The following is a 25,951-nucleotide window of genomic DNA, read 5'->3' as shown; positions in this document are numbered from 1 at the left end:
TAATTTTTTGGCCTTTTTTTCATACAAATAGAGCTTTCTTTTGGTGGTATTTGATCACCTTTGGGTCTTCTATCTTTTGCGCTATAAATGAAAAAAAAGACTGACATTTTCTTCGTTTCTGTGATAAAACTCTGCAAATTATTAATTTTTCTTTATACATTTTGGCCACACTTTATATTGCTACATATCTTTGGTAAAAAATAACCCAAATTAGTGGATATTATTTGATCTTTGTGAAAGCTGTGGTGCAAATCATAAAATATTGATCACATCTGATGTACTGGTGGCCCATCTCATTTCTTGTGACCCGAACAAGCCAGGAAAGTACAAATACCCCTCAAATGACCCCTTTTTGGAAAGTATATTTAGTAAGATGCATGGTGAGGTTTTTGATGTTGTCATTTTTTTCCCCCCACAATTCTTTGCAAAATTAAGATTTTTTTTTCTCCACAAAATTGTCATTGTAATAGGTTTCTCTCACATGGCATGTGTATTCCACAAATGACACCCCAAAATACATTCTGCTACTCCTTCTAAGTATGGCAATACAACATGTGTGTGATTTTTCACAGTGTTCTAGAAGAATAAATTACAGATCTAACTTGTTGACTACCTATTACATTTTTGAAGGCCCTGGAGCACCAGGACAATGACACGTGACACTGATATGGCACTGATGACAGATGGCATTGATACGTGGCACTGATGACAGATGGCACTAATACGTGGCGCTGATGGCAGATAGCACTAATTCGTGGCACTGATGTGGCACTGATGACAGATGGCACTGATAGGTACTGTGTGCACTGTTTGTTACTCATGCTGCAGCACAGAAGCTCTCCCTCCTCACACGCGGTCTCTGTGTGAGGAGGGAGAGCCAGCAATGAGAGATGATCTTATATGTTTACATTTGAGACCATCTCTCATTGGACACATCAATCGAGTGCTAAATAGCCGCTGTGGCCATTTAGCACGATCTGTGATTGGCTGTGTCCAAGGGACATGGCCAACACAGATTTTCCCCAATGCGCGACCGCGGCGGCGTGCAGGGAATAAGTAAACAGGGGGACATCCAGGGACGCCCTCCTGGCAATTAAGAGCTGCACTGTAGCCATATTTTGGCTATAGCGCGGGCGCCGGGTGGTTAAATTGATTGTAACCCTTTCATGCCTAAGCCTATTTCTGACATTTGTTGTTTACACAAGTTAAAATACGTATTTTTTGCTAGAAAATTACTTAGAACCCCCAAACATTTTATATATATATATATATATATATATATATATATATATATATATATATATATATATATATATATATATATATATATATATTAGAAGAGAATCTAGAGAATAAAATGGCGATCGTTGCAGTATTTTATGTCACACTGTATTTGCGCAGTGGTCTTTCAAACGGGGGAAAAAAAGACACTTTCATGAATTAAAAAAAAAAACGAAACAGTAAAGTTAGCTAAATTTTTTTGTATAATGTGAAACATGATGTTACTCCAAGTAAATAGATACCTAATATGTCACACTTTGAAATTGCGCACACTCGTGTAATGGCGACAAACTACGGTACCAAAAAATCTCCATAGGCGACATTTAAAAAAATAATAATTACGGTTACCAGGTTAGAGTTACAGAAGAGGTCTAGTGCTAGAATTATTGCTCTTGCTCTGAGGATCACAGCAATACCTCACATGTGTGATTTGAACACCGTTTGCATATGTGTGACTTACATGTGCATTTTCTTTGCTGTGCAAGCTCGTGGGGATGGGGGCGCTTAAAAAAAAACATTTTTTCTTATTTACTTTATTTATTTAAAAATTTTTGGTCACTTTTTTTGCTGTCACAAGGGATGTAAACATGTAAAACATCCCTTGTGACAGTAATAGGTGGTGACAGGTACTCTTTATGGAGGGATCGGGGGTCTGAAAGACCCTAAATCTCTCCTTTGCACTTCAAAGTATTCAGATCGCCAAAAAATGCAATTTTGAACACTGTAATTTTTTAAAATTCACTGCCATCAGCAGCCGAGTAAACTGGAAGTGATGTCTTCAGGAAGTACTTAACCGCTTCACTACCGAACACTTTTCCCTCTTCCTGCCCAGGACAATTTTCAGCTTTCAGCGCTGTCGTATTTTGAATGACAATTGCGCAGTCATGCAACACTGTACCCAAACTAAATTTTTATAATTTTCTTCCCACAAATAGAGCTTTCTTTTGGTGGTATTTGATCACCTCTGCGGTTTTTTGCACTAAACAAAATTTTGGAAAAAACAACAACAACTGATGGGCACTGATTGATGGCACTGAGAGGCAGCACTGAGTGGCACTGATAGGTGGCACAGATAGGCAGCACTGATGGGAGCAGATAGGTGGCACTGGATAGGCAGCATTTATGAGGCGTTACTGACAGGCATAAATGAGTGGCATCTGAAGGGCACCGACAGGCATTACTGATGGGGCACTGCCACTTTTATGGGCACTGATTGACACTGTGGGCACTGATTGCCAATTTTATGGGCACTGGCAGGCGTTCTTTCTGGGGCACAGCCTGGCAGGTGATGGGCCCGTATTGGCAGCTGATTGGCACATCTGATGGGGGCTGCACTGATAATCAATGTGCCAATCGACTCTCCCTGTCAGCGTGAAACAAGGAAAACCGATTACCGGCACTTCCTGGTTCCTGTGATGAGCTGATCACGTGGTAAAAAGCTTCTGTCAGAGGCTCCATACCACGATCGGAGTTGCGGTGTGTCAGACTGACACACAGCACCCAATGATCACCACTCTGCGTGCCAACTTGTTATCCTGATCTCGTTATATGACGTCCGATCAGGATAGCTAAACCACTTTGCCGCCATCATATTGCTATATGGCCAGTGGCAGAGTGGTTGTAAAAGGCTGAAGGTTTTTTACGTTTATGCATTCTATGTAAAAATCCTTATGTGTGCAGTGCTACTGCGCAGTCCCTACCCATTGGCTAAGACAGCAGCTGGGGCCTAGTGGCTCCCACTGCTGTCAATCTTCTCATCCTTTTTGGCTAAAATCATGTGTAGTATCTGTTCTTATCAGTTGCTAAGAGGAGGCGCTGTGCTACTGCCCCAACTATGGTGGAGGTTGGGGTGGCAGCTTTGCAAATCCTCTGGTGTAATGGTACCTAAAAGGTTAGTATTGGGTCGAACCAAACCCGGAGCTTCCTAACAAACTTGGAGGTCGGCAGTAGGTTCTCCCGAGAAAGCCGAGAGGGTACCCCTGGTGAGGATGGAGAGGCACTGGGTCTGGCGGAAGGGTCCCAAAGAAAGCCTGTGGTGTATGTGCCCCTGTAGTGGCACGTAAAAATGGTCATCTAGATGTGGTCCTAATAAAAGTAAGGAGAAGTAACAAAATAAATAAATAAAAATGGGGTGGAAGGGGGCATGGGGTAGGGGATAAGGGGTAACAAAGGTAGCGAGCATCCAGAATGATAATTGTTACATCTTGATCTTGTTTTCATACAGAAAAGGATGTTTTGGGAGTATTCACCTAGACCAGTGATGGCAAACCTTGGCACCCCAGATGTTTTGGAACTACATTTCCCATGATGCTCATGCTCTCTGCAGTGTAGTTGAGCATCATGGGAAATGTAGTTCCAAAACATCTGGGGTGCCAAGGTTTGCCATCACTGACCTAGACTCTGTAGCTTTGATTTTCCTTCTTCCGTAGATAAAATAGGAGCATAAATGCTAAGTTCACCTTTACCAGAAAATAGCCCATGCAATGAGCGGGCCCCAGTAGATGTTACAAAACTGTGACCAATAGGGTCTCTTTTGTTATAAATATCCTACTTATAAGCAATTTTTTTAAATATAATTTTTAGGCTTAATTCCACGTTTAATTTTAATAATTTACATACACTTCAAAATAAACCCATCAGTTCTGTACACTAAAATCTAAACTCTCTCCAGGGCTGAATACAAGCACCTGCTGTGCCTAAGCATGCATTTGAAAGTTTTGGCATGCCCCAGAAGCCCAAACCTCTAATATGTAAATTCTGAACCTGTCTAAAGCCCTGTACACACGGGCTGAATGTCGGGAGACATTGGCCGGTTGGATAAAAACCGTCCGACATTTGGCCCGTGTGTATGTCAGTCGGTCCAACAGAAGCTGGTCATTTAATGGGCTTCTGTCAGACGAGCATGCTGGAAAACCAGCAGCCGACCGGCTACTGATCAGCCGTTTCGTTTAGACGTTTTTCATTTTAACGGAAATTTTTTTTATTTTTTAAAACGCTTCTAGACGGCTAAACAAGACTAAATGGAATGATTTTATACGTTGGTTTCTAGATGTCAAGTTAAATTGTTCAGGAGAGGTTAAACAACACCCCTTTTACATGAAGCCTTATGGTTCCACAGTTTTTATTTATACATTATTCAACAAAAAGGTAACACAACTATTTATTGCATTATTGCGACAACAGCTTTTACATCTAAACATGCATTCCTATCGCATTTGTTATTAACAATATAAAGATCTTGACACAGAAAATGTTTGCACTGTTAGATATGTGTTTATTAACCTTGCAGCACCATATTTCAATAAAAATGTATGCACATTTTAAACCATGGCTTATTCTGTAAGCTTACAAAGGTCATTCAAGGTTGTAGAACCTAGCTCTGTCCCGCTAACATTGACACCCTATGTATTCTTGGCTTGCAAGGTTACTGTTCTGCTATTTGATCCCGTAGTGTATAAAAATCCATAGAATGCAAATAATGATTGTTATCCCGCCTGCTCTGTCTGAGCCGCCTGATAACTGCCTGTATTAGTGCGCTGTATAGACTTCTGTGGGCTTTTTGCCAGTAGCTCAGGGACTAATGTACCAGCAACCCACAGAAGTCTATACAGCTCACCAGTGCAGACACTGTACTGTGCTCAGCCGGATCAGAGAAAGACGATTTAAAAAAAGACCTGCTGGGCTGTTACAAGCTTGCTATTGCAAACGCTCATCTGATCCAAGGTCTGCATTTTTATTTGTTCTGAGTGCTGGGGAAGATAAGGTGACTTTAGAGATTTCAGTTCCAATTTAAAGTTGAACTCCAGGCAAACAGCTAAATACGCAGATTAAATATTGTACAAAAGAACGGTTTTATCTGCCACCTTGTATTTCTGTGCATCATCTAGTCCTGAGATTTACAGCTCTGCCACACAGCAGAGACCTATCTAGCAGGGGAGGGGACCTGATTATTCCTTGCTGCAGTTTCACTTTCACCCACAGGCAGGGCTTTTTTTTCTCAAACAATAGGTGCTGGAACTTAACCATAACCCTCCAAGACCCCTCTTAAAGGGGTCTCAAAGGGGCATTAAATACCAGGATTGCATTACATATAGAGTGCAGAGTTCAGGGGGGTTACACACAGAGTGCAGTGCTGTCACTTGTAAACACAAAAACCGGACTTCTGTGTTTACAAGTGATTGTGGTGAGCAGGCCCCTCCCCAAGGGTCTGAGCCAGCGGTGGTGGAACTGAGTTCCACCAAGTTCCCCCTGAAAAAAAGCCCTGCCCACAGGTCTTCTCCCCACCCCCACCACCATCCTGTGACTGAACAATAAAAGCAGCCCACTGATGAACTAATCTCTCCATTTCTCTGCCCTCTTCTGCTATGCTCCTTACACTGCAGTATACTTAATTGGCTGGCTGTTTTTGTTGCTTCTCCCTCTCACGTTTGATTAGTACTTACATTGCTTGCATTTAAAATACATGTAGTGATGTCAAAAGAAAGAGTACTCTGCTCCAAGCTCCTTAACCACTTGCCCGCTGGGCACTTAAACCCCCTTCCTAACCAGACCAATTTTCAGCTTTTGGTGTTCTCACATTTTAAATGACAGTCAGTCATGCAACTCTGTACCTATATGATTTTTTTTTCCTTTTTTCACACAAATAGAGCTTTCTTTTGGTGTATTTAATCACAGCTGGGTTTTTTATTTTTTGCTCTATAAAAGAAAAAAGACAGAAAAATTCTGTAAAAATATGCATTTTTCTTTTGTTTCTGTTATAAAATTGTGCAAATTAGTAATTTTTCTTCATAAATTTTGGCCAAAATGTATACTGCTACATATCTTTGGTAAAAATAACCCAAATCGGTTATTATTTGGTCGTTGTAAAAATTATAGAGTCCAAAAGCTATGGTGCAAATCACTGAAAATTGATCACACCTGAAGTACTGGTGGCCTATCTAATTTCTTGAGACCCTAGAAAACCAGGAAAGTACAAATACCCCCCAAATGACTCATTTTTGTAAAGTAGGCATTCCAAGGTGTTTAGTAAGAGGCATGATGAAGTTGTAATTTTTTCCCACAATTCTTTGCAAAATGAAGATTTATTTTCTTTTTTTTCACAAAATTGTTATATTAGCAGGTTATTTCTCACACACAGCATATGCATAGCACAAATTACACCCCAAAACACATTGTACTATTCCTCCTGAATATAGCGATACCCCATGTGTGAGACTTTTACACAGCCTGGCCATATATACAGAGGCCCAACATGCAGGGAGCACCATCATGGGTTCTAGGAGCACAAAATTACACATATCATTTCTTGACTACCTCTTTCACTTTTGAAGGCTCTGGCGCACCAGGACAATGGAAACACCCCAAAAATGACCCCGTTTTGGAAAGAAAACACCCCAAAGTATAATCTATGAGTCATAATGAGTCTTTTAAACCTGTCATTTTTTTCTACAAGTTTTTGGAAAGTGTAAAGAAAATGAAAACGCATTTTTTTAAAAAGTTGTCCATTTATACAATATTTCTAACATAGAACATGTGCATATCAAAAATTACACCCCAAAATAGATTTTCCTACTCCTCCTGAGTATGGCGATACCACACGTGGGAGACTTTTACAAAGCCTGGCCATATACAGAGATCTAAGATGCAGGGAGCACCGTCAGGTGTTCTAGACACATACATTTTAAATCTAATTTGACTATTACACTTTTGTGAGGCACTGTAGTGGCATGCATGTGCCATGGATGAGAACTGATGTGGCATGGATGAGAATGAATGGATGAGTGGATGGGGATGGCTGAGTTTGGATGGGATGACTGTGCATGAATGAGTATGGCTGGGTACGGCTGGGTATGGCTGGGTATGGCTGAGTATGGCGTTTCTCATGAGAGTGCAGGCCCAATTTAAATCAGCAGCTCCTTCGGGGATCAGTGCCACAGATGGATCAGTATTGCTGAGTATGGATGGATGGCTGAGCATGCATGAGTATTGCTGATTAGGGATGGATGGCTGAACATGGATGAATGAATATTGCTGAGCATGGATGGATGGATGAGGCTGCAATGGGCACACATCAGCGCTGTGGCCACTACAGATCCAGCCCACAGTGCTGCTTCACCTGATCTCTCCCTTCTCCGCTCACACTGTACCAATCGGTACAGAGAGGGGAGAGAGGAACCGGGCATAACGCCATTTTTTTTGACAAGTGATTGCTTCATGATTTGACGGGCGATCACATGGTAAATGCCTGCTGTCAGCAGCCATTTACCTTGATCCGTGATCACAGATACTCATGTCTGCACGCCCTTGGGAGGTCATCATAGTGCGCCCTCCCAGAGTTATCGAGCCGCACTGAAGCCGTCAATTGGCTATGGTGTGGTCATTAAGTGGTTAAAACTGCCTCTCAAGATGTCCACTGCTCCGGTAGAAGGTCTCAGGAAATAGTCTAACTTGGTATGTGTAGTAAAGTTGGAAAAGGAGGCCGCACTCCACCGAGTTCCCCACTAGTAAGTTTATTGTATGCAGCTGGCTGTTGACACAGTCCCCACCCTTAGGCCACAGCCCTCCTAGGGCTTAATCATAGACCTCTAGACAGTCAGCTACACATGATAAACGAACCATTGGGATTTACAAGCAGTGTGGCCTCATTTTTCGATTTATGCTATATATTTTATCATGTACTACTGATTACAGAGCCACATTCACCTGTGTCTTTTATATCTGCCTAAAGTTCAGCTAAACCTACATCATAAAAACTCTCAAAAATGCTGTATTACAAGCTGTCCATCTCACCATGAGATTCGTTTTCTGTATTCTGCAAATAAAACTGGTTGATCCTGCTATTCTCTATCTCCACCTTCTGTTCATGTCCCAAATTATCTAGGGATTTTGTAGAGCAGTATTAGCAGCTCTACACGTGCTCAGTTTTCAGTGAGTCTCTATGTAGAGCATTTCCTCTCTATTACATCTGAGCAGCCCATGTGACTATAGAGTCACACATGTGGGTATTTACACAGTGGTAATTGACAGCTCACTCCCTCCCTCCCTCCTCCTCCATGCCCACTAACCAGCTAAACACAATGGGAGTGGGATATTACATGTAGATTAATGGAGGCTTCACCCCCTATTATTCTAAGACACATGCTGGAGGGACGCGACACAGCGCGTGACTGGCAGAAATCCATTCACACCATGCTATTGCAAGATTTAATTTTAAATTGTTATATTTGTATGACAATTTAAAACAGTTTATTGATATTAAATATTTATTTTTACTCTGTATTCCAAAGGTTGTTTTTTTTTTTTTTTTGTTCAACATTTCACCAGTAGCAGAGGTCTAGAAGCTCCTCCTGCTTATGATTACCTGTGAACAGCTGTATATCGATTAGGAAAAAATAAAATAATTACAGTGCCATCATCAATATACAGAAATAGAAGGGATGTAAATTAAACAGTGTGTGCTTAGTACCATTTTAAGCTATTTTTTATACTGTAATTGTTGTATAGCTACATAAAAAGATATACAAATATATAAAATAGAATAGAACACATCTTCATCATATTGCTAGTGCTAAATGCAAATGCCTTATATCTCACTTAAAGTGATGCTAAAGTCTCAGTTTTTTTCATTTGAAAATAACAAACTTGTAATACTTTCCTCCTCTGTGCAGTGGTTTTGCACAGAGCAGCCCAGATCCTCCTCTTCTCAGGTCCCTCTTCAGTGTTTCTGGCCCTTCCCCCTATCAAGTGCCCCCACAGCAAGCAGCTTGCTATGGGGGGCACCCTAGCCAAGTCGCTGCTCTGTGTGTCCATTCAGACATGGAGCGGCTGCCCGCCTCTGCCCCTTTTCTCTCCTTATTGACTCAGTGACTTTGATTGACAGCAGAAGGAGCCAATGCCACTGCGGGTGGCTGTCTCAGCCAATCAGGAGGGAGAGTCTCTTGTGCAACATCGATGGATCAAGATGGGATCAGGTAAGTATTAGGAGGGCTAAGGGGAGCTGGTGCACACAGAAGGCTTTTTTTTATCTTAATGCATAGAATGCATCATGAAGATAAAATACCTTCTGCCTTTACAACCACTTTAACCTTTCCATGTGCAGGGGTAATCAAAAGACAAAACCAAACCAAATTTTCAAGCTCTGGTTTAAATACTTGGGGGGGGGGTGGGGGGGACAAAACAATTTTCACTTTGATTTTTTTAGCATATATACTGTAAAGGCTTCATTTGGTGATTTGTTTGTAAAAAATAACCTGAATCTGTATTTTATGTTCAACGAAGAATGCAACACAGGCATGCTAATAAAATACAGCTATAGTTTATAGAATATGTAATGTATTATGTATAATATTATCCAAAAGATTTTTTATAAATATTTTTTGTCTTTACAAATTCCAAATATAGGGATCCCAAAGATGTGAAATTTTCAATATACATAAATTTGCCTATGCAAATACTGACCATTATTAGGTCAGTGTTTGCATATGATTTAAGGTAGCTTTAGCAGCAGATCAAAGAAGTGGGTGGCAAGGTAGGGGCAGGGAAATTACAGAGAAAACTGTATAGTGTCGGGCATAGTTTGCTTCTCATAACCTGAATACAGTTTTACATGAAAGAAACCTTGCATTGCTGTAACAAAAGACCTAGCTGAAATTACTAGTTGTGGTTGGTTTAAAATTGCAGTATTTAGTTATTCAGCAGTTCTCGTAACCATTTAATCCTTTTCATGCTATGATTTTTTTTTCTGCAACCTTTCACAAGATTAGTTGTCTTGTGCATATTTTGGCTTGAATACAGCACAAATAAATAGCTTATCTGTACTCTGCAAGACTTTAGACTAAATTTCTGCTGTGAAATCAACAATATAACATTTGTCTTATAAAGTATACAGTAAGATCTTGGCTTATAGATTTAAATAAATTAATAGTTAAAGCATAAAGCATAAATGCCAAAAATCGAATATATTGCAGCCTACCAGACTAGATAAGGTGACTGCATTGGATATCTTTTTTAAGGTTGACAGGTAAAGTGAATAACATTGATTATCTAATTACAATGGCATCTGAAAGTGCTAATGGTCATAGTCATAATGGTCAATCAAGTCATAATGGTCATAATGTTATGGTTGATTGGTGTAAGGTTAAGCATGTAGCGCTACCCGATAGGGAGCTGCTTGGTAATTTACGCTCTCTGTACTGCGCCAAGAACAACCTCAGCCCCTGGCTGAGTGAAAGTTCTTAAAAGTGACTTAAGGACTTAAAGGTGACTGACAGTTGATGCCAGATACCACAGCATATCTTCAGAGGTGAATAAGCAAAGGTCTCTTTTTAGCAGCTATTTGGCTTCAATCACACCGAATGCGGCTTTGAAATCGTGTTATTTGACTTGAAATCGCACGATATCTAAGGATATATTAGGCAGCAAGTGAACATGTTGTCCCTGAAGTTGATATTTTGAAAGCAATCTACAATGGACACATGAGCTTCAGAACTGGACTACAGGAGCAATGGAAGAAGGCGGGCTGGCCTGATGAAATCAAGAACAGTGTGAAGAATAAAACAATAAGTTTGAGGTGTTGACCAATCTCAGTCCTATTAGGTATTTGTGGTATGTACTGGAAAACAGTTCGATCTTTGGAGGCCCCACCTTTCAACTTACAGGACTTAAAGGTGACTGACAGTTGATGCCAGCTTCCACAGCATATCTTCAGAGGTCTAATGGAGTTCATGCTTCGACGGGTTATGGTGGATGGTCATAATGGTCATGTTATGGTTGATTGGTGTCAGGTTCAGCATGTAGCGCTAGCTAGGGAGCTGCTTGGTAATGTAGGTTCTCTGTGCTGCGCCGTGACTCCAAGAACAACCTCAGTCCCTGGCTGAGTGAAAGTTACTGTATGCACCTATGGCAACACAAGTGTGGATAACTTTAACTCAACTGTGAATTAGTATCAGGAAACAGACACAAGACCATTTAGTGGTAAATGAACGTAATGTATTGATATGGGTTAGAGTAAAGGGTAATTTCGGCATAAATGAGCATAAAGAAGGTAGGTTCAGACACAGTCTGCTAGACAGTATAATTACTATGCCAAGGTAACTTAGTCTAGTGCCCACTTTATAAGAATGGCTAGGATATGGTGCAAAGTCTCCTGAGAGGTACCTCTTGGCATAGACAATAAGCAATTGTCTCTTTTTAGCAGCTGTTAGGCTTCAGTCACACCGAATGCAGCTTTGAAATCATGTGATTTGACTTGAAATCGCATGATATCTAAGATGCATGTCAGTGCGACTTCAGATGTGACTTGAAAGACATCTGTGCAACTTCATGCACAGATGTCTATGCAAGTTGCACCTGAATTTGCAAAAATAAATAGTGCAATAAGTACTTTCAAAATCGGTGCAAATTCGATGTAGTTGGAGCCGCACCAATTTGACCACCTACATTGCTAACAATAGGGTGCGACTTTTCATGTGATTTGAAATGAGGGGGGCTAACGGGGCAGTCTTAAGTCCTAGATATCTGGCCCACTAGTGTTGAGGCTCATTGTACCATTGGTGCACATGAGAATAGTCCCAGTCAAGCCTACAGGCAGCAATAAGTCTACTAGTTGGTTGTATGGTCAGTTCCTAAATGGCTCAGTATCTCTAGCAGCCAATAGTAAATCCCCAAATCCCCACTAGAGAAGCTCACCAGTCCCAGCGCTATTGCAGCTCATCAACCAGGCACACACAGCGATTAGTCCACTCTCTTTTCTGCACCCAAGTAAGTCTGGCTGTTGATGCCCCTAAACACAGCACTCTACATCCTGCTCAACCCGCCAACATGCAGCAGTGATGGTGCACACTGAAAAGCAATGTGCACTCTCCAGTTTCCCTCATGGCAAGAGGAAGCTGTGTCCTGTACAGCTTGAGAAAATGCAGCTCTTTCCCCAACTTATGGCAATCTACCTCTGGGAAATGCAGTTCAAAAGCTCTTGATTACAGTAGAGTCTATCTCCTCTGGAGTACAGATCCCACAGTGCAGTGCTGCCTGACTCTATTGTCACTCTAATCTATTTTCCAGTCTATTGAACTCTTCCTGCTAAGCAACTCCTTCCTCTTGCTCACATAGCTGTTAACCAGTTCAGCACCTCAGGGCAACAGCTACAATGAGCAGCTGCAGCCAGTGTTTCTCTCACTATCCATTAACCAAGCGCCTGGCTACAAACATGCTAAGGCCCCTTTCATACCAGTGGACCGATTGGCTCCCCCTGTCCATTTTTCAGGTGGATCCGATCAGACCACCCATTGTCCTCTGTTAAGCGTCAGATGTCAGCGGATCCAGGCCAGGCATCCGATTCAACAAAATCCACTGAAAACAGATGTATGGCGATACCTTCTCCATCCGTCCAGCAGGTCAGATCCGATGACAATCGAATGGAAACGGACATGCAGTCCATTTCCATCCGACCGCCCCATAGAGGAGAGATGGCTCTGTCCATGTTCAGTCTGCATAGCGGAGCAGACAGGGACCTGTCATCCGCCTGCTCAGTGGGGATCAGTGGTCTTCCGCTGAGCAGGCCGATTAAACTTAGACAGATCGGCCCCGTCTGAAAGGGAACTTTGTATAAGGTTTTACTTACTGAGTCCTTTTCTTATTAATATTAATAATAATATACTATGACAATAAATATTATTCAGAAATAAATGAATGTATTTTTTTAATAAAAATATTGTTTTCTCTTTTTTCATTCTGTTTTGCATTTCAGTGTCGCTGTTTTCTGCAGCTACTCACAGGCACTCTCTGTCTGAATGCATTTGCTCCAGCATTGACTGGCCTTCATTGTTCAGAACCAGATTCCCGATAGTGACAAGTTACAGTGAACCATGCCTACATAACATATGACATTGTGACAATGTATGAGCACTACTGTAAGACAGTTGTCACTCCAGAACAAGAAGTGCCCGAACAAGGATCTTCATGGCATGTATTATTTTAATGAAAGCTTATTATTTAAAAAGATTGAAAATAACTTTTAAAATGAGCTGAACATTTAGCATGTTAAGGTCATTCTAAAAGGTCTTTTTCATTTCCATATAAAAGGTCTTTTTATTCTTTAACCCCTTCACAACAGAGGATAAAACAAGTCTTAAAGTGATTGTAAAGGCAGAAGGTTTTTTTTTATCTTAATGCTTTATATGTGCAGCAGCTCCTCTCAGCCCCCTAATACTTACCAGAGCCCCATCTAGACCGAGTGATGTTGTAAGTATGCCTCAGCTGCCCGAATGTCCTCATTGGCTGAGACAGCAGATATTGGCTCCCGCTGCTGTCAATCAAAGTCAGGACCGGGCCACGGATCTGTGTCTCAGCTGGTTTTGTCTTTCAGAGAGAGGGGGCTAGAGAGAGAGAGGGGGTGGGTGAAATAGAGAGGGGTGAGAGGGGAGATTGGGGATGAGAGAGAGGGGTGTGAGTGAGAGAGAGGGGAGATTGGGGATGAGAGAGAGGGGGGATTGGGGATGAGAGAGAGGGAATTGAGCATAAGACAGAGAAGGGTGATGAGAGAGGGGGGCCGGGGATGAGAGAGAGGGGGGATTGGGGACGAGAGAGAGAGGGGATTGGGTTTGAGACAGATAGGGAGTTTGGGGATGAGAGAGGGGGGATTGGGGACGAGATAGGGGGGTTGGGGATGAGAGAGAGGGGATTGGTGATGAGAGAGAGAGGGGGGTTTGGGGATGAGAGAGAGAGGGGGGGTTGGGGATGGGAGAGGGGAGGTGAGAGAGGGAGGTTGGGGGTGAGAGAGAGAAAGGGAGAGGTGGGTTGGGGATGAGAGAGAGGGGATTGGGGATGATAGAGAGGGGGGATTAGGGATTATAGAGAGGGGGGATTGGGGATAGGAGAGGGGATTGGTGATTAGAGAGGGGGGATTGTGGATGAGAAAGAGGGGATTGGGGATGAGAGAGAGAGGGGGGATTGAGAATGAGAGAGGGGTGAGAAGGGAGGATGAGAGAGACGGGGCCTTAGTCCTGGCTGCAGTCCCTTCTGTGTACCCCCTGTCACAGTCTGTGCATTGGTGTGTATGATGCCTGGTACCTCCTTCCATAGGATGTTTACGCTGGCCAGCAGCATTCAGGGCCCTTCTCCTTCTGGGTGGTGAGCATGCTCCTTCCAGCAGATACTTTCTAGACCACGGACTGTACCGGGTAGCACTAGCAGTCCCTGGCTGCATGCACCCTGCGTCAGTCCCGGGGGGGGGGGGGGGTGATCCACCTGTCCTCTGGGCCACTGTCAGAGCTTGAAGAGGCGGGGAGAGCAGGGTAGCAGTCCCTGGCTGCATGCACTTCCCGCCAGTCCTTGGGGGGGATCCGCCTGTCTTCCGGGCTGCTGCCAGAGCTTAGAGAGCAGGGAAGCAGTCCCTGCCTGCATGCCCCATCCTGCCGGTCAGCTGAGAGGCCACGTAATAAGTTTGAAGGCAAGGAAGCGCCAATCCCCCCTCCAAAATAGCTAGTTGTAACGTGTCTTTTGCTATTCTCACCACCCCTCCCCCCAAATAAATTTAATAAGAATTGTGTCAATTTCTTTAAATTTGTTTTTAGGCATGTATATTGGGGAGTTACTCAGAATATATAGGAAGCGTGGTACAAAGATCATTTAAAAAATATTTATTCTACCCAGCAGCGCCAGTGGAAGTTTAGTCCAGGTCGTATTCCTCATTCTACTAATGAGTGGATCTAAATTAATTTTAATGTATGAGGAGATAGGCCGCTCTATCTCAATGCCTAGATAATGAAAGGTATGTACAATTTGTAATGTACAGGAGGGTGGTAGTGTAATTGGGGTGGATTGGTCCAGCATAAACAACAGGGATTTGTCCCAGTTTAACTGGAAGCAAGAAAAGTGCCCAAAGCACTGGATAATATCCAGTAGAGTAGGGAGTGACGAATGGGGGTCTGCAAATTTATCAACATGTCCTCAGCTTATAAGGATACCTTTTCTTCCAGACCCCAGTTGTCAGTCCCATGACTTCCCACTATATCCGATAAGCGCTGCCAGTGTAGGGGCGTTGAATATAATCGTAGCATCGATGCATCAGGATTCAGGTATCCATGATGCGGCATCGATGCTATGACCGGCATAATCGATTGGCAGGTGATGTCATGCCGACTTGCCCCTCCCCTCCTGGGAGAGCGCACCAACATACTGTACAAGTTTAAAAAATAAATGTGTCTTAACGAATCCCCTCATATAATACATTAAGTGCCCCCCTGTTCAAGTGTACATAACTTTTAAAAAATATGTAGCGATATAAAGCATATTTCAGAATGTTCCTCGGCTCTCATGTGACTGCCCGGCGCACAGTTCTCCTCCCTCCATCTAACAGCTACAGTGGGCAGGGCTGAGAAACCTCTGCTGATGTGAGCCGAGAGGAGAGAAGAGAGCAGCAAGGGGCCAGCCGGGTCTGAGTTACATGTGAGCCGAGGAACAGTCTGAAATATGCAGTATTTATATAGCTACATATTTTTTAAAAGGTGTTTACAGTAGGGCACTTAATGTACATGTTTAATGTTTAACAGGAGTAAGCAGAACACATATAAGTGTGCTCTGCTTACAACTTGTAATGACCACGTGGGAGAGTTCAGCACCGTCTTTCCCCGTTCACACATATGTGAAACTCTATATTAACTCCTAGAGTGCTGGAATGTGCAACAGGGAAGAGCTGAACTCTCAGCACTGAGAGATCTGTGAAGTAGTTTACTGTATTCTGTTTGTCAATAGCAAATTCCATCACTTCTATCCTCCCAGCAGCAGTTTATTTTTCTACTATGTGAATGTCTGTACCCTGAGTGCCAGTGTCACTGATCCCACTATACCTCTGCCTCTGATCCCATCCATCCCTCTGCCTATGATCCCATCTATCTATCCCTCTGCCTCTGATCCCATCCATCCATCCCTCTGCCTCTGATCTCATTCATCCCTCTGCCTCTGATCCCACCATCCGTCTGCCTGATCCCATCTATCCCTCTGCCTCTGATCCCATCCATCCCTCTGCCTCTGATCCCATTCATCCCTCTGCCTCTGATCCCATCCATACTCCCTCTGCCTCTGATACTACCATCCATCTGCTTGATCCCATCTATCCCTCTGCCTCTGATCCTAACATCAATAGCAGATTCCATCACTTCTGTCTTCCCGGCAGCAGCTTGTTTTTCTACTATGTGAATGCCTGTACACTGAGTGCCAGTGTCACTGATCCCACTATCCCTCTGCCTCTGATCCCTTCCATTCCTCTGCCTCTGATCCCTTCCATCCCTCTGCCTCTGATCCCATCCATTCCTCTGCCACTTATCACATCCATTCCTCTGCCACCGATCACATCCATACCTCTGCCACTGATCCCATCCATCCATCCCTCTGCCTCTGATCCCATCTATCCCTCTGCCTCTGATCCCATCCATCCCTCTGATCCCATCCATCCATGCCTCTGCCTCTGAATTCACCATCCGTCTGCCTGATCCCATCTATCCCTCTACCTCTGATGCCATCCATCCCTCTGTCTCTGATCCCATCCATCCCTTTGCCTCTGATCCCATCCATCCATCCTTCTACCTCTGATCCCATCCATCCCCCTGCCTCTGATCCCATCCATCCATCCCTCTGCCTCCGATCCCATCCATCCCTCTGCCTCTTATCCCATCCATCCATCCCTCTGATCCCATCCATCCCTCTGCCTCTGATCCCACCATCCGTCTGCCTGATCCCATCTATCCCTCTACCTCTGATGCCATCCATCCCTCTGTCTCTGATCCCATCCATCCCTTTGCCTCTGATCCCATCCATCCATCCCTCTTCCTCTGATCCCATCCATCCCTCTGCCTCTGATACCACCATCTGTCTGCCTGATCCCATCTATCCCTCTACCTCTGATGCCATCCATCCCTCTGTCTCTGATCCCATCCATCCCTCTGCCTCTGATCCCATCCATCCATCCTTCTGCCTCTGATCCCATCCATCCCCCTGCCTCTGATCCCATCCATCCATCCCTCTGCCTCTGATGCCATCATCCGTCTGCCTCATCCCATCTATCCTACTGCCTCTGATCCCACCATCTGCCTGCCTGATCCCATCTATCCTTCTGCCTCTGATCCCAACATCCCTCTGCCTCTGATCCCAACATCCCTCTGATCCCAACATCCCTCTGCCTCTGATCCCAACATCCCTCTGCCTCTGATCCCAACATCCCTCTGATGCTGATCCGAACATCCCTCTGCCACTGATCCCAACATCACCCTGCCACTGATCCCAACATCCCTCTGATCCCAACATCCCTCTGTCTCTGATCTTAACATCTCTCTACCACTGGAGAAAAATTTAGTTTTTCTGACTGCTTGAATCTTCGGATAAAAAGTTTTTAACCATGCACTGTAATCGTGATGCATCGTGGAATCGAATCAAATTGAATCGTGGACAGGATGATCGTAAGCAAATCGAATTGTAAGACTAGTGAAGATGCACGACCCTATGCCAGTAGCTCTATCGCCATTGTAAATAGTAGTGGCAATAGAGGACACCCCTGTCTGATGCCCCTGCCTATCATGAAGGGATCAGAGAGAGTTGTATTTACTCTCAATCCAGCTGTAGGTTTGTAATGTAGTAACTGAACCCATTTTATAAATGTGTCACCGAATCTGAATTTCGCTAAAACATCCATTAGACGTGGCCATTCAACCGAGTCAAAGGCCTTATGAGCATCGAGGGCTAGAACAGCCCTGGAGCCCATTGTATCATGGGTGGCCTGCATGTTGGTAAAGAGTCGCCGTAAATTAATTGAAGTAGATCTTTCAGGGATAAATCCTGTGTGATCCGTTCCAATGACAGTAGTAATGACTGTATTTACTCTCTGGGCACGTCATTTGGCTAGAATTTTTATATCTGAGTTAACTAGGGATATTGGTTGGTAAGATTCACAGAGAGATGGTTCTTGTGAGGTTTGGGGATAAGGACAGCAGTCCTATCCTCTGGGCATAACTGTATACCCTGAGGAGATGTGGAATCAGTAACTCTCTATATTGCATATACCATTCTATAGGGAATCCATCCAACCCTGGCGTCTTATTTCTAATGAAGGACTGGATGGCTTCTCCTATTTCCTCGTTGGTTAGGGGGGCATCTAGCAATGAGACCTGGGAATCTAGTCATTGAAAGTGGAATATCCTGCAAATAGTCGTCTAATTCCACAATAGTGTAATGGGCCCTAGTGGAATATAGAGTGGAGTAGAATGTAACAAAAGCTTCTACTACCTCCTTTGTCTGTTCCACGATTATGCTCTCCTAGTTCAGAATTCTAGGGATGTTGCATGGCTGGTAGTCTGGTCTAGACAGGTAGGCTAGCAGGCAGCTATTTTTGTCTCCAGATTCGAACAGTTGCTGATTTTGATATAGCAGTTTTTTCTGGATTTGTTCGAGTAATATCATGTCTAGTTCCCTGGCCTTGTATTGCCAGGTAGAGTGTTGTTCAGGCATAGGACACGTGGCGGAGTAAGCCACCTCCACCACTCGCAGCTCCCTCTCCGCGTCCACCAGCATGGAATGAGAGGCCTTGCAGGCTTGTCCTATGGCCGCAGCAAACGAGCCACGCATGGTAGCCTTGAAGGCATCCCAGACCACAAGGATGGGTGCACTGTGTGTATTGGTGGCCCAATAGGCGTTCAGATCAGCCGTTTCCCGATCTGTGACAGCCTTGTCCGCCAGTCACTGCAGGCTCAGCCACCACATCTGAAAGGAGGGTGACACTCCCAAAGCTAGGTCCACCAACAGTATCAATACATAATAGTATACCATGGGAGTCAGATTGACAGGAATATTCCCTCCCATCTGCATATTTCCATCTCTAGATTCTATCTGTCATATTGGGTCAGATAAGTGCTTAAGGGAGTGGGGGGTATAGAAGAGCATCAAAATCTGTCAAGAGAGTTGTCAAGGACCATGTAATAATCTCCAGCTATCAACAAAGGGCCTTCTGCAATTTCCAGGATGGAAGTGAAATACACAATCAAAGAATTGTTTAATAAAGGGTGGTGGGGCATACAGGCTAGTCACTGTGTATGGTTTACCAAAGAGTTCCAACACCAAAATTACGTAGCAGCCACTGGGATCCAGCTTAATATGCTTAATAGTAATATGAGCTGATTTAGCTATGAGGATAGATGTGCCTTCGGGAGTATGTGGAGTATAGGGCATAGGCTATTTTCGCCCTCTTTAGCGCCATTACTCTGGAGCCAAGTAGGTGGGTTTCCTGGAGAAGGATCACATGCGGATTGTGTCATGCCAGGTACTCAAACATCAATGAAGGTTTAACCTTGGAGTTAAGCTCCATAACATTCCATGAAATTATTTATAGTTTAGACACGTTGTGAAAAGTGAATTCAAAAGCTCCAATTAAAGCGGTTGTATAGTGTTTTTTTAAATTTTTACCTACAGATAAGCCTATAATAAGGCTTACCTGTAGGTAAAAAAAATATCTCCTAAACCTGTATGGTTTAGGAGATATTCCCCTCGCAATGCGCCGCTGACTGCAGCGGCGCATGCGCACGGGGGATTTTCGACTGAAAGAACGGCAGACGCCGGACTTTGCCAGAAAGAAATCTCCCGTGCGCATGCGTGGGAGTGACGATATTGTTGCTGCGGCCACTCACACCGCCGGTGCCGCGAAACCCGGTAGACACGCCAAGGGAGCATGTCAGCTCCCTCGCTGTGGATCGTCTGAGATATCGAGGCCTTTCATAAGTATTTCATAATGAGCTAGTAGCATACTAGCTCATTATGTCTTTTGCCTTGCAGGTCTGAAAAAAAAAATTTCAGCGGGTTTACTACCGCTTTAATGTAAATCTGGGGCATCATTTTAGTCAAACCAGACCAAGCAACTGTTATAGTGTTGATTAATATCTGGCTGCATACTGAGTTATCATAGCCATGATAACATTTACCAATAATGTGGATAAAAATAAATGTTTATAAGTTTAAAGATTATTGCTATGAAATGAATTACCACCAGGGAAAGTCTATAGATTTTAATTTTATCTGAGCCTGCCAGTGGCAGCGATGATGCACTTGTAACCTGGACTGTAACTGATAACTTCTGTGGAACTTCTGTAGTGTGGACAGGGTCAAACTGTATATTCATTAATGCAGGAGTGCAGCAGCCATCTTTAGGAGACCACTTTGTAATGCTCGTCTATGGAGTATCTCCAATGCAGGGGACAGCCATCTTGGCTGGGTCTAAATAGAACCTGGAGGATAGTGGTTGGCTGATGCAACAGAGCAAGGCGAAATGTGGTCTACAGGCTGTTAAGAGGAAAGGAGAGAGGAGAGTCTTAAAGCTGGAGAGGTGTGGGGAAAAGAATCAGCTCCTGGCTGAATGGAACTCTGCCATAGCTGGCCACAATTGGGAAAGGCTGCTCATTGCACAGTTCAAGGTGTGAGTTGGATGCCTGGTGTGACTAGTGTAGTAGAGAGCACTTTTATCCCTTGGAAGAAAGGAGAAGAGGGACTGTTTCAGCAGGATTGAAAAAGGAAAATAACAGTAACTTCTATCCCTGTCTGATTTTAAGTTGACTTCTACTGAATCAGAGCACATGTCCAGGGACCCAGAAGAGGGTGCCCTGGGTCTGGCAAGAGACTAACATCACAAGTTAATCTGTTCTGGGAACCTTTGTGCTTTCTTCAAGGTCCCCAACTTGGCCAGCTAACATTTTTTTTATTCAACATTCACTGGCTAGTATGACTGTTATAGCAAGTTAGGACTGTCTTTAAATATTGTTAGTCAGAACACTGCACATGCTTAACCACATCTGAGAGTAACAGTATTGTCTTACTAGTTGTTTGCATAAGTGCAATTGCTCATCCTCTCTTTTTTTAGGCTATACTTAGTCTAATAAATTATTTAAAATACCTCAAGGAGTCACATATACGGGCTACCTTGTTATAATAACTAGAGGGTTCACCTCCCATGGACTTAAAGTACACTGCTCAGGCAGGTGAATAGATCTCTTTTTCTTATCTTATGTTGTTTGTTGTTATGTTAAGAGACCAAACTATGATTCTCTTGTGACTATACATACTGTACAAAATGTATAATGAGCATATTGTTCTATACCGAAAACTTTAATAAATACCATTAAAACATAAAATACCTCAAGGTGTGTCAGTAAGTGCTGGGTGAGCGAGATGTGTCATCTTCAGGTGTGCAGAAAAATCGCACAACAATTCAGCAGCTTCTCTAGGGGTAGCAGTACACACTGCTCCTAAATTCAGACCAGAGCTCCTAATCTAATGTTAGGTGGGCCAGCTTGCATTATTTTGCTTACTTTCTGCCTTTAACAGAGTGTCGGTTTCCAACAAAAGAAGATTTTAACATGTAGTTGATGAATAGTTGAAAATAGACTTCAGTCAAATTTAAATAATGGAATTAAAATGATCCTGGCAGCCTTAAAATAGCAGCAGGAAAGAGGAAGACAGGTGAGTAAATGCTAGACAAAACACAATTTTACTTTAAGTTTTATTAAAGGAAAAATAATAAACATAGAAGATCCTGGGAGCTGCACATTTGAACAAAACCCGCTGTGTGTGAACAAGTGGCGGTGTCAGCGTGGACCCCTGCCTGGCCATGCCCTCAATGCATTTCACGTAGCCCACTGGATCCTACTTATGGAGATCCCATGAGTAAGCTCCAGTGGGTGGAGTGAAACATGTTGGGGCGTGGCCTGGTGGGGGTCCAGGCTGAGACTGCTACTTGTTCACACACAGCGAGTCATGTTCTGATATTCGGCTTCCGGATCTTCTGCTCTTATCTGTCATTATCTGGAGCATTGGCAGGCTTCATCCCAGCCAGCACTCAGCAGCAGGCACAGGACTATGCTTCTTAGCAGCTTGAGTAGCTCACATACATACCATGGGTTCAAAATAATAAATGTGTTATACTTACTTGAGCGGTCCCGAACCTCCTCTTCTGGAGTCCTCCTCTGGCACTCTCAGTTCCTCCTTTTCTGTGTCCACCCCTAGCAAGCACTTGCTATTGGCTCGCTCCCTAGCCAGGCTCTGTGTGTCCATAGACACACACAGCGTGACTCTGCCCCACCCCTGGCTCCCCCCTCACAGAATTTGATTGACAACACCATGGGCCAATGGCCTGTGAGGAGAGAGAAAGCAGGGACACTGCCCTCTGAGCTGATACTGAAAGTTTTTTTTTACCTTGATGCACGAAATCCATTAAAGTACAAATCAACATTTTTAACTTCCTTTCTTCTTCTTTTTTTTTTTTTTTTACAAATAATGCTTGTTTGTGTGTTTAATGTTGAATCTAAAGGAGGTCAGAGTGGCACACATTTTAGTACAATTGTTACACAAAATATTGTTTCAAAATATATTTTTTCTGTAAAACAAAAAATTGGAAGCCAAAGAACTTTTTCATTACTGTTAAAATTAATTTTCATCAGCACAACACTAACAGGATCTGCTTACTTATCAAGTCAATCACCAGGTGTAAATATTACTGAGACACATGAATAGTCCCGTTGTTTAACCCACAGATGTTGAATGCATATGAAAGGTTTCTATTTAGCGTTGAGTCTGACTCAAATTAAACATGAAAAAAGTATTTTCAGTAAAATGATCACATTCCTCAGGACTTAGGGTTCATATAATATATAAACAGAACACAGATTAGGCTTTATGTATCTATCGATCCATGCACTATATCATTTTAATATAGTAAGGTTAAATAGAACTTCACTGGAGTACACAGGAAATTTTACAATGCGGACTGCTTTTCTGCTAACAAATTTCCAAGATGGGTTTTTGTGCTCACTTAATGTTGTGTCTCCAGGGCAGGGAGAGAGGGTAATTCTTTCTAGAAGGCAATATACACCTGAGCTACCTGTTTTACCAAGCCTCCCTAATTCAAATACTAGAACAAAGATTTTAGCTGGACTTAAAGTGAAGTTCCACCGAAAAAAAAAGTCAGCAGTTACATATATGCTTTTAAAATAAGGACATTTACCTGTCCAGTCCGAAGCCGACCTGTCCCTCGGCTCCCGGGTGCAGGCGTCGACATCTTCAGTAAGAGAATCAGGAAGTGAAGCCTTACGGCTTCATAGCCTGGTTCCCTACTGTGCATGTGTGAGTTGCGCTGCGCGTCCTGACTGGTCCCTGCTGTCTTCTGGGACCTGTTTGTCTCCCAGAAGATAGCAGAGGGGGCGAAGGTGGGGTTGGACATGGTGTAGATCGACGTGGATTCTGCAGCTATCTGTTGCTGGAAGTGGGAGAAAATACCTGTATTAGACATCTATCAGCCCCCCCTCCCCCCTGAAAGGTGCCAAATATGACACTAGGGGGAGGGGGAATGGATAAGCCGAAGTTCCATTTTTGGGTGGAACTCCACTTTAAAGATAAATTTGTCACAAACCTTGATAATACAAACTATGACATAATAAACTGTAAATGAAATGATATACAAATCTCATCTTTTTCTATAATTGAGATTGGGTACACTTCCTCTAACCTGCCAAGCCTCTTTATTTGTCACCAAGGTCACTCATAACAATAAGCAACCTATTGGGAGACAAGACTATGGAAGGAGTAATACCAAGTTTTTTACAGCAATATTAGGATCTGTATATAAAATCTGCCTGTATTTCTAGATACACTGATAATTTTGACTTACATTTTTTACCTAGGGCACCCTTTATATATACAGTCCATCAGAACATAGTCAGTTTGAATTGACAGGTTTGTAACTATATTCTTTAGCCAGTGATATTGTATCCAGTCTGGCTTGGCTTGATTTGAGTGGAAAGGTTTCTCAACTGAATAAATACAAATGTTGGTACAGAATTTAAACAAATGTGCTTTTGCAAATAAATTAAAACTTTAAACAACTAATCTAGTCAAACAACAATTGGAAATTGGCTAGTAGCGGTTAGTCATGTTGTAATATTAAAGACAGTTTGAAGCTTCTCCAACCCAAATTGTTCATGTCTATTGAGTGTCAGGGAGATACCTCAGTCCACAAATTTTGCATTGACACCTCAATCCGAACACCATGGAATATTTAGAAATTGACTGTTGAAGAACAGGATGGGCGGTGTTAATTCCTCAATATACATAGCCATGAAAAATGTAAGAATTAACGCCTGTGCAATATTCCTAAAACTATATATATATATATATATATATATATATATATATATATATATATATATATATATATATATATATATCCCAAAACCCATAGAATTCTAACCTGCAAGGTTAATCAGCAAAAGGTTAACCCACCCCCTCTTGCACTTACCTATTTGTCTATCACTATGACTGGTGGTGTCACTTACCAATTACCAGTAAAAAGTAGGAGCAGTGCCAGATTTAGACTTTGGGGGCCTGGGGCACTTTAAGTTTGGGAGCCCTTCAACGAGGAAATTAAAATAATTGCAAACGACCACCTTGTAAAAAAAGAAATGAAAGGCAAAACGTTGTATAGATATATAAAAAAAAATTATCAATACCTTTTTTCCCTTTTTTATAAATGATCACATTCCTTCTGTTCTCAGCTGCATAAGAGCTGGAGGGAGTAGAAGCAGCTGCAAACTGAACTTCCCAGTGAATGGCTGTGCAGCTGAGGCATGTCGGGGCAAGTCTGATCATTGGAAGAGAGTTCCCAGCATAGCTAGAGAAGTTTACCGCGTTGTGCTCTCCTGCTTAGTGTAGTCAGTGTTTAATAGGAAAGCATGGGGATTAACAGGAACACCAGGGATTTCACACAAAGTAAGCAATACAAGGAGATCAGGATGCTTTCTAATACAAGTACATGGTACAGCAGGCACATATGAGGAATATGAAGTGTTGCGGTATTAAACGCTTTAAATTATATGACACTTGCAATGTAATTATGATTTACCAGGGCACTGCATTCATATATGGTTTCCCACAGAACATGGAAATGCAACTATTTTATTAAATATAAACTGCCAAATACCTTTTCTCATCAGCAGTATATAGCAGTCTTGTGACTTCTATCAGGGCTTGGTGAAGCTTGTAGGAGGAGTTTTTATATTGCACTGAGCTGTCCTATGAGGCTACAGGGCTCCTGACTCTCTGTCTGGACAGTGCTGATTGTCCCTGTGCTGATCATATGCACTCTCCCAAGGAAAAAAAAACCTCTCTACCAATATACACCAAACTGAGCATATGCAGCCTGACTCCAAAGGCTCTGTCTTATCCAGACTTGTCCAGGGGGGCGGTGCAGAGAAGGGAGGATCTGTGCATACAAGATCAAGCAATCTTTTTACACAATGTAGAGGATTAACCCCTTAGGTTCCACAGTGAGTATAACAAGCATGCTTTACTGCATATACTGACTGATTTTACGGTTGTGGGTTTACACTTTAACAGGTGGCATTAAGGCTTGATTTTTAGTTTAGACTAGGATGTTCACATTACCTGACAGGGAATAAAAATACCACTTTATTTTTGGGCAACAAATTAGTAATTGATTCCTTTTTTAAAATTGCATATCCAATATGTTGTTGTTTTTATGAAGGAATGATAGTTATATATTTCATATAAATAACAAAATGCCATATAACATATTATATAAATTACATATACAAGCATTGTACCGGTAAGTACTTTAGGCAATGATGAGGTT

This window comes from Lithobates pipiens, unplaced genomic scaffold, assembly GCF_037356315.1.
Source record: "Lithobates pipiens isolate NorthernLeopardFrog02 unplaced genomic scaffold, aLitPip1_a1.2 Scaffold_3, whole genome shotgun sequence".
Lineage (NCBI taxonomy): Eukaryota > Metazoa > Chordata > Amphibia > Anura > Ranidae > Lithobates > Lithobates pipiens.
The sequence above is the reverse complement of the archived record's forward strand: the minus strand, read 5'-3'. Positions refer to the sequence as shown.